This window comes from Falco punctatus (assembly GCF_963210335.1).
Source record: "Falco punctatus genome assembly, chromosome: 4".
Lineage (NCBI taxonomy): Eukaryota > Metazoa > Chordata > Aves > Falconiformes > Falconidae > Falco > Falco punctatus.
The window spans coordinates 70,246,782-70,255,761 of NC_137583.1; positions in this window are offsets into that span (position 1 = coordinate 70,246,782).

The window sequence follows — 8,980 nt, forward strand, 5'->3', positions numbered from 1 at the left end:
CCTAAGACAAAATGTAGAATGGAGAACTCAAGTAGGATAACTTCGGCCATTTATTGCTGCTACTAATTATCCTAACCTTCTTATCGTAATTACTTATTGGCCTACTTACCCAGTTATCCCAACCTTACAGCCTTGACTTCCGCTACGCTTGGGATTCAGTGCTAGTAAAGCTGCAGACTTTGCTACTGACACTAAATACAACCTAAAAATAAAACCAAGAGCGAGCAGTAATTCAAACAATACCACTCCCTTGTCAGCCATTGCCTTGGCAGTACTTGTTACCACGATGAATGTCCAAGGGCACAATGAGAAAGGGCGAGTTGGTGGGAAGGGGAAAATCTCCCACAGACCAACTGATACAGAGGGGGGGAAAGCTTGCAGCCATGCGAGCCTCTCCTCAGACAGAGCAGTCATATTCACAGCTAAATACAAGCTGAACAAATTCCTCTGAGTTTAGTCAGGTAGGCTAATGATCTGAAAGAAAAGGTAACTGCAGTCTCTAGGACAGTGTTGGCAAGGCCAGGTGGTGACATGTTTAACTCCTACAGTGACACGAGGGTGACGGGTCATTTATCACCTGTGGAACCTGAAGGAAAGCCTTTTTCTCTGTTTACATTGACAGCTGTAGTTGCTTTTCTGCAGGTTCAGCTTCACCTTTTTAACAGGTTTTCTTGATCAGGCCTGGGAGGTCCGGGAAGGCAATGCCTGATAGTGTGAAGTGCTGGTGACAGGGAGCTGGGTTCAGCTGCACCCATGCAGCGTTCCTGAGGCCATGTGGTGCATGGTGTGAGACAGAAGACACGCAAAGGGTGCCCTGCATGGCCAAAGGGAGCTGGAGGTGCAAGCAACCTCATGGGAGATTGCCCATTGCTTGGGGTACACATGCTTACAAGAGACGGGGTTACCAAACAGACCAACCCAACAGACACCCACCTTAGCTGTGCTTAGGCAGGTGTAGGGCAAATTTTAGGGGGAAATATCACATTGCTCAGCTTGTTCTTAGTCCTCCTCCAGGTGTCTGCTTTTAGCTGCTACAGAAGAGACAATACCAGGAGCGGCTGACCCCTCACTCTGAATCAATACAGCTGCTCCTGTATTCTTATTCTGTTATCCCTATATTCTTATTCTGCTATTCCTCTATTCTTATTTTACAAAATGCAGACGTAGGATCCTGACTGTCACAGCCATAGAAGTGTGCTACTTTTTTTTTTTGCTGAGGCATAGTCTGGACTCATCCAGCGCAGGTAATTCTTTTTTCCTAATGGCAAGTTAAGTGACACAGACATGTTGGAAGCTGAAGGGGCAATTCTTGGAAAGACAGGGAAAAATTCCGGAAATTATTTATTTCTGATATAGGTAATAAACCTTATATTTTTCTGAACAGTTCCCAAGCTACCAAGAGCATAGAATTGTTAGGGGTGCAGTTTTGTATTGAAACCATAGCTCTGAAAAATGCAATCATTTCAGGGAGGTGTTGTTATGGGGTAAAAACTTTTTTACATTGTAGAACTGATTATTGAAAATGTTGAGCTCATATACCACTCACCTGGGTGCAAGGGCCCAGCTTTACACTGCAAACTGGTTAGGTTTCTTCAGAGTGATTGCTGTTGCAATAACTTTTGCATGCACTGCCACAACAACTGCCATTATCCATACACATTTGCCCATCAGGAGAGGAATGGAGTTGCTTGGTCTTAACTATACAAATAAGAAGTTTGAAAACATGACAAGCCTTACATTAAGATGTAATTTTTACTTTACAAACATTACAAGAAGCATTTTCATATAGCTTTTTAAAAAATCATGGCCTTTAAGAAGAATACATACAGTATTAAAATCACTGTTCAGTAAGTCTATTGCATTCTTTAATTAACATACAATTGAAAATAACTTTAAAACATTTTCCATGTAGATTCCTGTTGTTGTTGAAATAAACATTGTACTTAAAAACAGTTCACCACATCAGTGGGATTTTTTCTGTGTGTTGTAAACCTAAACTTTGATCCTCTCCCTATCAGCAACAGTAGGAGTTCTTGGTGTGTTTATAATAAGTGTTCTGGGTGTGTTTAGGATTCTGGCACCAATAACGTTTTCCACATCAACAAAACCACATCTATGCGTATGGTTAGAAAGTGCACACCCACACTACCAATATCTTTGCAAATCAAGCAATGTAACACCTTAGATTGTTAGTGCTTTTAATCTTAGTCGTTAAGAGAGGTTTCTAATCCTCTAATAATGCTCACTTCAAACTGTAATGTAAGCTGTTAATCTCTTTATGCAGCTACAGAATTCCTCCATCATAAGCATCTGTGTGTAGTGACATATGTAACAAATTAAGATGGTGTCTCTTTTCAAGATTGGTGAACTTTTCTGGTGTGCTTACTGCAAGCAATGAAGAAGGAAGGTAATGAAGTTTAGCCAAAAGCACACTTAGCTCACACTGGCTTTTACAACTGAGCTAGACTTCTGCTTGACTAAAACCTGTGATGAACAGCAAAGGGTAATGAAACATGAGACACATCACGAACAACATCACTATTATTCTCATTCCCATTATTTAGGTGTCTGATTCATTTATTTACAGGTTCAGCACTGCAAGGAACAAGAGTTCTGAACATTGGAAAAGTAAGCACAAATTATTATTACAATGATACACAGTCATATGCATGACACTTATTTACAGGGGATCAATTTTTCTGCAGGGTTAAAATAGCACAGCATCGCAGCCTTTCAATATGTATCTGTAGTGGTAGAACCGAAAGCCAAAGGTACACAGCACAACTCACTTCTCCCTTTCTATTTTTAAAGGCATTTCTGTTGAAGATTATTTATGTTCCTACTGCTTGAGAGAAGAACATATGATGGCAATGTTATTTTCCTACAAAACTGTTCATCCAGTTATGCAAGACAAAAAAGAGTCAATCTCATCTGTCAGTGCAAAATAACATCCTGAGATTTTTAATCTTATGTTTTTTAAAGGCATTGAAGAGATACTACAATAAACAACACATAAATTTAGGGACAAAAAGCTTTGTAAGCGTGTTTCTATCCCTAATCATACTTGGGATAGAGATAAAATCTTTCATAGAGCAAATTAAAACAAATTAGTGATATGAAATAGCCTGAGAGAAGGGAACTTATTTTGCAAATTACTATTAATCAAAGAGCTGGCACAGTCTTCTGCCTTGGCCAAAGTACAAACAGCATTACTGGTCCTACCAGGGCTGTACATGCAAAGAAATGGATGGTGAGACTCTCACTTTGAAAGTTGTGAATGTCACTGAAATAAATGTGTTTTTAATGATAGCTATATGAAATGTAGATATTCTTTTTAAACAGAAATTTTGTCAGAGACATCATTGTGTTTAAAGGCAAGACTAGCATTACAATGTTACCCTCAGAAACCGATTTTAATTGTTATAACATAATTAAATTACAACATAACATAATAATGTTGAACATAAGATACTTCTTTTGTTTTTTATGAAGACTGTTTTTAGCAGAGCTGTTAATAACTGGATCTGTTGTGTAAGATTTCTGTTTAATCTGCAAATACTTACAGATGCAGGAGTAAATGCTATATTTCTCTCCTACCAAAATGTTGAGAATAAATGTTATATTTTAGTATATAAATAGACATATGCACGTGTACCTACTCAAAAACAAATGCAAAGCAGGTTTGCCAGAAAAGGGTTACAGTCTAAAGGAAAACAGCGAAAGGAGCCTAACAAAATGGAAAACCAGAAATGTCAAATATTAAAATCACATCTATCATGAATTAGCAATTTACAAGCAGAGAAAAATAAGGGGGAAAAAAAGTGCATGTATCAAATTTACCATGACTCATAGCAGCTCTATTGTACTTTCTGCTGTTTAAAGCCTGTTAGTTGTAGATCATGGCGTGCTAATGCTGTGAGAAAGTTGTTCCTTACATCTCTGATATGCAGAAATTGAGCAAGAGCAGCTGCACAACTGTCACAGCCACTGATGAAGCTGTGGGTAAAGCTGTGCTGCCGCAGGGATTTTGACTTACAGTTCCCAGTCAGGGTGACAGTTTTATAGGGTGCTGTGTAGAATACAAGATGGCCCAAACACCGAAGAATTTGCAGCTAACACAGCTTTTCAAAACCGTAAAGTAATATGGACTTCACAGAACACCATGTTTTCAAATGGTGGGGAGGTACCATAGCCTGTCAGACCGCTTGTTTCCCAGGAGCGATAGCTAAGGGATGAGCAAGCTGACCAACCACTCTGCTCTCTCGGCTGCCTCACTCACCTGCTTTCAGACCAGGCTGCGGGATCTGGTCCATCGGGGTAGCTGGTGGCCTTCTCAGTGGGCTGATTTGTCTGCAATGTCTACAGCTCTGCTCTCTCTGGCAATACAAGCGGAGCAAAGTGCCATGGTAAAATAGCCTCTGTTACAGTTCTTGGCAGTTACCAGCTACTATGCAATGAACTGAAGTTATTTAGAACTAAAGAGTTTTAGAAAATGCAGGTTCCACAATAAGAATGGTCTTCAGACCATTCTGCTGCTGCCTAAGCCTCCTGGTCCCTGGATCAGGACAGAGCTGAGCTTTGCCAGGGCCTGTGCAGAACCAGCCCTGGCCCCAGCGGCTCCTCCACTCTGCCCCACTCCCTGCCCTCCACAACAGCCTTGCTGCCAGCAGCTCCGGGATTTGCAGGGCTGCAAAGGCTTGTGGTTGCATTCAAACTTACGATTTCTTTAACCTCCTCAGGAAAACAAGAGGAAGACTGCCTGGTTCCAAAGGGCCACTAGATCCCATCATTAATAAGAGAATTAGTTCCTGTTAGGATATCACCAGTAAAAACAGGGGTTGCTGTTAATACAAGCAGTGTTGCTTTTCTCTCTCAAAAAACAGCTGCCACTCTGTGGGTCAGGGGGGTTAGATCCAATGTTACTAGGATAGACGCTGTGAAAAGTGGTCATCACCACTGTGGGTGATGCATGCTGCAAGGGAGAGGGCAGAGGCATTGGGATCAGAGGACGGTGATAGGTTAGCAGAAGGATAGGGAGAAGGGACTGAGAGGGTAAGAGCAAAGTTGAAGGTAATGCAGGAGACAGAGATGGGAATACAAACTGGTGGGATAGATAGACCTGCCTGGGATGATGGGGAGCAAAAACCATATTTTTCAAATAGCCGGAGCAAAGAAATTCATTTTGCATGTGCACCGGGGGCTGCATTTTGACCTTTAGAAAACAGATTTGGGACTGATATAGGAACAGGCAACTTCCTCCTAAACCTTCAGAAAAAACAGAACAAAGTTTAAATGTTTCACAGAAATATGACTGTAGGGCATCTCATTATTCTAAGCCACCCTTCTGAGCTATGCAGCTGTAGTGTAGCACTTTTAAGCATGGTCCAAGAAGGGTTGGGAGGTGGCAATCCAGACCTTGAAGTGGCAAGGACTAGCAAAGCAGCTAAGTCATATTAGCTTGAGGTTGGAAATGAGCTGTTGTCATGTAATTCTCTCTCCACAAGAACTGCTGAGAAGTGGTTTATGTTATTTATAACTGCTATGCCATTTTCCTGCTTATAGTCACCACAGCTTCCTCTTAAATGGCAATTTTGTTATATGTGGAAGTTTTATGTCTGTAATACAGTATCTTCAACACTCTCCTTGGGCTACATACTCCTCATAGAATTATTGCAGCTTGGTATTGCAAGATTGTTGCATGGCAGCTCTGCAGAAATTTAAAATACCTTGAAATCTAGTCCACAGAGTTGAATACCTTAAGGCTGACCTAGAGTGTTGATGCTGAACCTCACCAGAGTGCCCAGAACCCTGTGTGTGCACCAGGAGAGACAGCAAAACAATCATGTGGCTCAGGATCCTACTACCCTCCTACAAAGACCTGCTTTTTCCTTCTACCTAACGAGTGCCGTGCTTGCCATTGCGATGCTACTGCCTCTGCTGAGCTCAACAGGCATCTCCACCCGGCACTGTTTTGCAGTGCAGACCTACCATGCCCCAAAAAGACTAGCAGAGTAATTTTCTTTCTTCATCTCACTGGGCAGCATGGAAGAAGGAAGTCAGGAAATGGCGTTTCAAATACTGTACAGGTGATGATGCTGACCTTCTGTAGAGCCATGGCTATTACATTCTCCCCTTCAAAGATCTTCTTTCAAGTATTTGTGTAAACAGACTCTGCATTTAATTCCCTGTCTGCAAAAACTAGAGGCAAAGGCTTTTCTTTCAGGCAGGTGACAAGGTTCAGGGTTCTGCTGGAACAAGCTGGCCCATCAGCACAGCAGCAAAGAGCCCAGATAAGCTCCACTCTCAAGTCTTGTTTTCCCCCTAAGAAATTAAATCTGGAAATCTACAATGAAGGACATAAGAACAAGAAATGACAGATTTTTTAACACCCTATTCACATAGTATTTCCCATTCAGAATTCCCTTACAATTTATCAAACTTAACACAGCTGTGAACACTTACTTCAAAAGTCTGTAAAGGTGGAATTAAGACTTCCTTACAAATTTACTTTTCACAACTGTGTGCTTGAGTTACACCATAAAGCTTGTGAAATTGAAAACAACACATAAATCAGATCTTATCAGATGTAGAATTTCTAAAATATATTTGACTCCCAAGAGCCAAGATTTCTACTCATATTTAATTTCTGGCTTGGAAACAGTAACGTTTTGCAAAAAAATGTGAAAAGCATTTTTTGTGCCAAGGAAATGAAGGCAAAGTTATAAGGGAGGTGCAAAGCCCACAGGGCAGGCCCTGGAAAAGCAAGCCTTCCCTGCACGCTGCGCTGTGACCTCAAGGACAGACCCGTCACGGCCATTCTTGTCGGCATAGTCCTGACACTCTCTTCAGAGCATTTAGCAAATGCATAAACATGCACTCAGTGTAAGGACTGTTTAGCAAGAAAAAGGGTCTCTAAAGAAGGCTTTCAGTCTGAAATGATTTTTTTCCAAGTGTTAGTCTTTTTAGTAGTGAGAGGATAGAAATCCATTCCTAATCTTTTTAGTGCGTGTGCAAATATTTTTGTCTGTTTATTTTCTTGTGTTTTTCCTTCCTCATCCACTATCACTACAGATATCTGCACGGAAAAGGGATCTATACACAAGACCCGGCTTCATGTCACAACTTCACTTAAAGAAAAAGAAGACTGGAAGTTAAAAGGTCCATGTCAAGAATTGATTTCAGGGAGCTGTTTTCTTGGTTTTAAGCAGTCATGGAACATTCCCTACAATAAGGTGCTATTCTCCCCTCCTTTCTAGCTTCGATAGTATTCACTGTCACTGGAAATCTGCAATATTTCCTCCGTATGCTATGGAAATAAACTCTTAAATTTTAGGGGGGGATCAAATACATAATGGTGGTAGTAAACAGACTGAAACAAATACCTGAGCAGCAGATAGATCTGGATCCAGGGTTGAACTTGGTAGAAAATCTAATTGCATCCCACTAAATATCTCCATGTGACCAAATGTCTGCAGTATTTTCAGAGCTGTAAAATGGCTCCATGGCTAGCTATAAACTCCTAGTGATAGATATATTTATAGTTCATAGGGAAAAAAGTAAGTATAACTGGCTTGGCACAGGTTTGAAGTTTCTTGTCTGAGAGACCTTAAGTGAGTAGTGAGAGACAACTGATTCCGTGTTCCAGTGGTGTATAATTTCTTCTTCCTCACACTTCATACAAGACAGGAGTGATACAGGTCACTGTTAGGAGAACCAATGAGAGATGCTGGAGCACAAGTTTCCCTACACTGTGACAGTACCTGCTTCTTATCTACCTCCTCTATCAATATCAAGTGACCGAAAGAGATTTTATATAGCTGCTGGCTGGCTAAAGCTCAATCCAGAGAGCACTGAGATAAAGCTCAAAGGCTTGAGGAAGCACCAAAAGTCTTAGCAAAGATTAACTCAATCCCTTGACTGAAGTAGAGCACGTACTACTACCTACTTGGTCTCACAGGCTAGAGGCCAAGTTGGCAGAATGATTTCCTGTAGATGTTAAGGCTGAGGCCACTGCCAAGGTTCACGTCTCAGGAACGATGGATGCCACGGTTGCTTACAAATACAGCCTACCTGGAGCCATTTCTCTTTTGTCACGTGGGGTTGGGTCTACTGCAATATATCATGTGTGCTTCCAGGTAACAATAAAAAACAGATTTTCTCTGCTATTTACTCTATTGCTATTTACTCACTAAGTAATACCACAGGAATCAGCAGTTTCAAAGGGGAATTCAAGGAGTGGTGTTGACCCACTGAGCTCAGGGCTCTCTGACCCCGCTCCTTCTCCAAGCTGTCCCATCCCAGCCGCTGAGCCAGCAGATGCTGGGCTCGGACACCAGCTCCTGGGGGGCACATGCCTGGTTTCTCCAAGGGACAGCAGCTTGGCCAGACAACCTGGGTCAAACCTGCCCAAAGGAATCAGACATCACCCAAGACACAGCTGCACAGACAAATGCTGTAACTGCCTGGTGATTCCTCCATGCAGCCGAAGTGTATTTCAGGTAGACATTACAACTTCCAAGTGTTAGCATACAAGTAATACCCAATGTGGCATATAACCTGCATCAGTTAGGCGGTGTTCTGGTCTAGCCATGCATCTCTGCCAAGTTTCCTAATTGAAATTACAGAGGCTGTTGTGATAGGCATATAAACCTAAATGTCACTGAGCTTTTGGGCAGCAGTTAATGCAGACTGTGCTGTGGTGCTAGCTGGAGAAAGCTAATGAATGGGCAGATGAGCGCTAGTCAGTTCAGGAATCATATTGCCCCCTCACTTCCACGCACCAAGCCTGCCAAGGTTAAAGAAAAATGTTATCCTATGTGTTAATTATCACTTAACTGACAATCTGAAGGACTCCTGGAAGCAAATATAGCAGGAATTTGTTGTGACAATGCCATACAGGATAGAACAGTTAGAGAAACACTGCAATCCTGTCCAGTCATTTTAGGCAACATTTAGTTGTAAAAGATGATGTTCTTTTGGG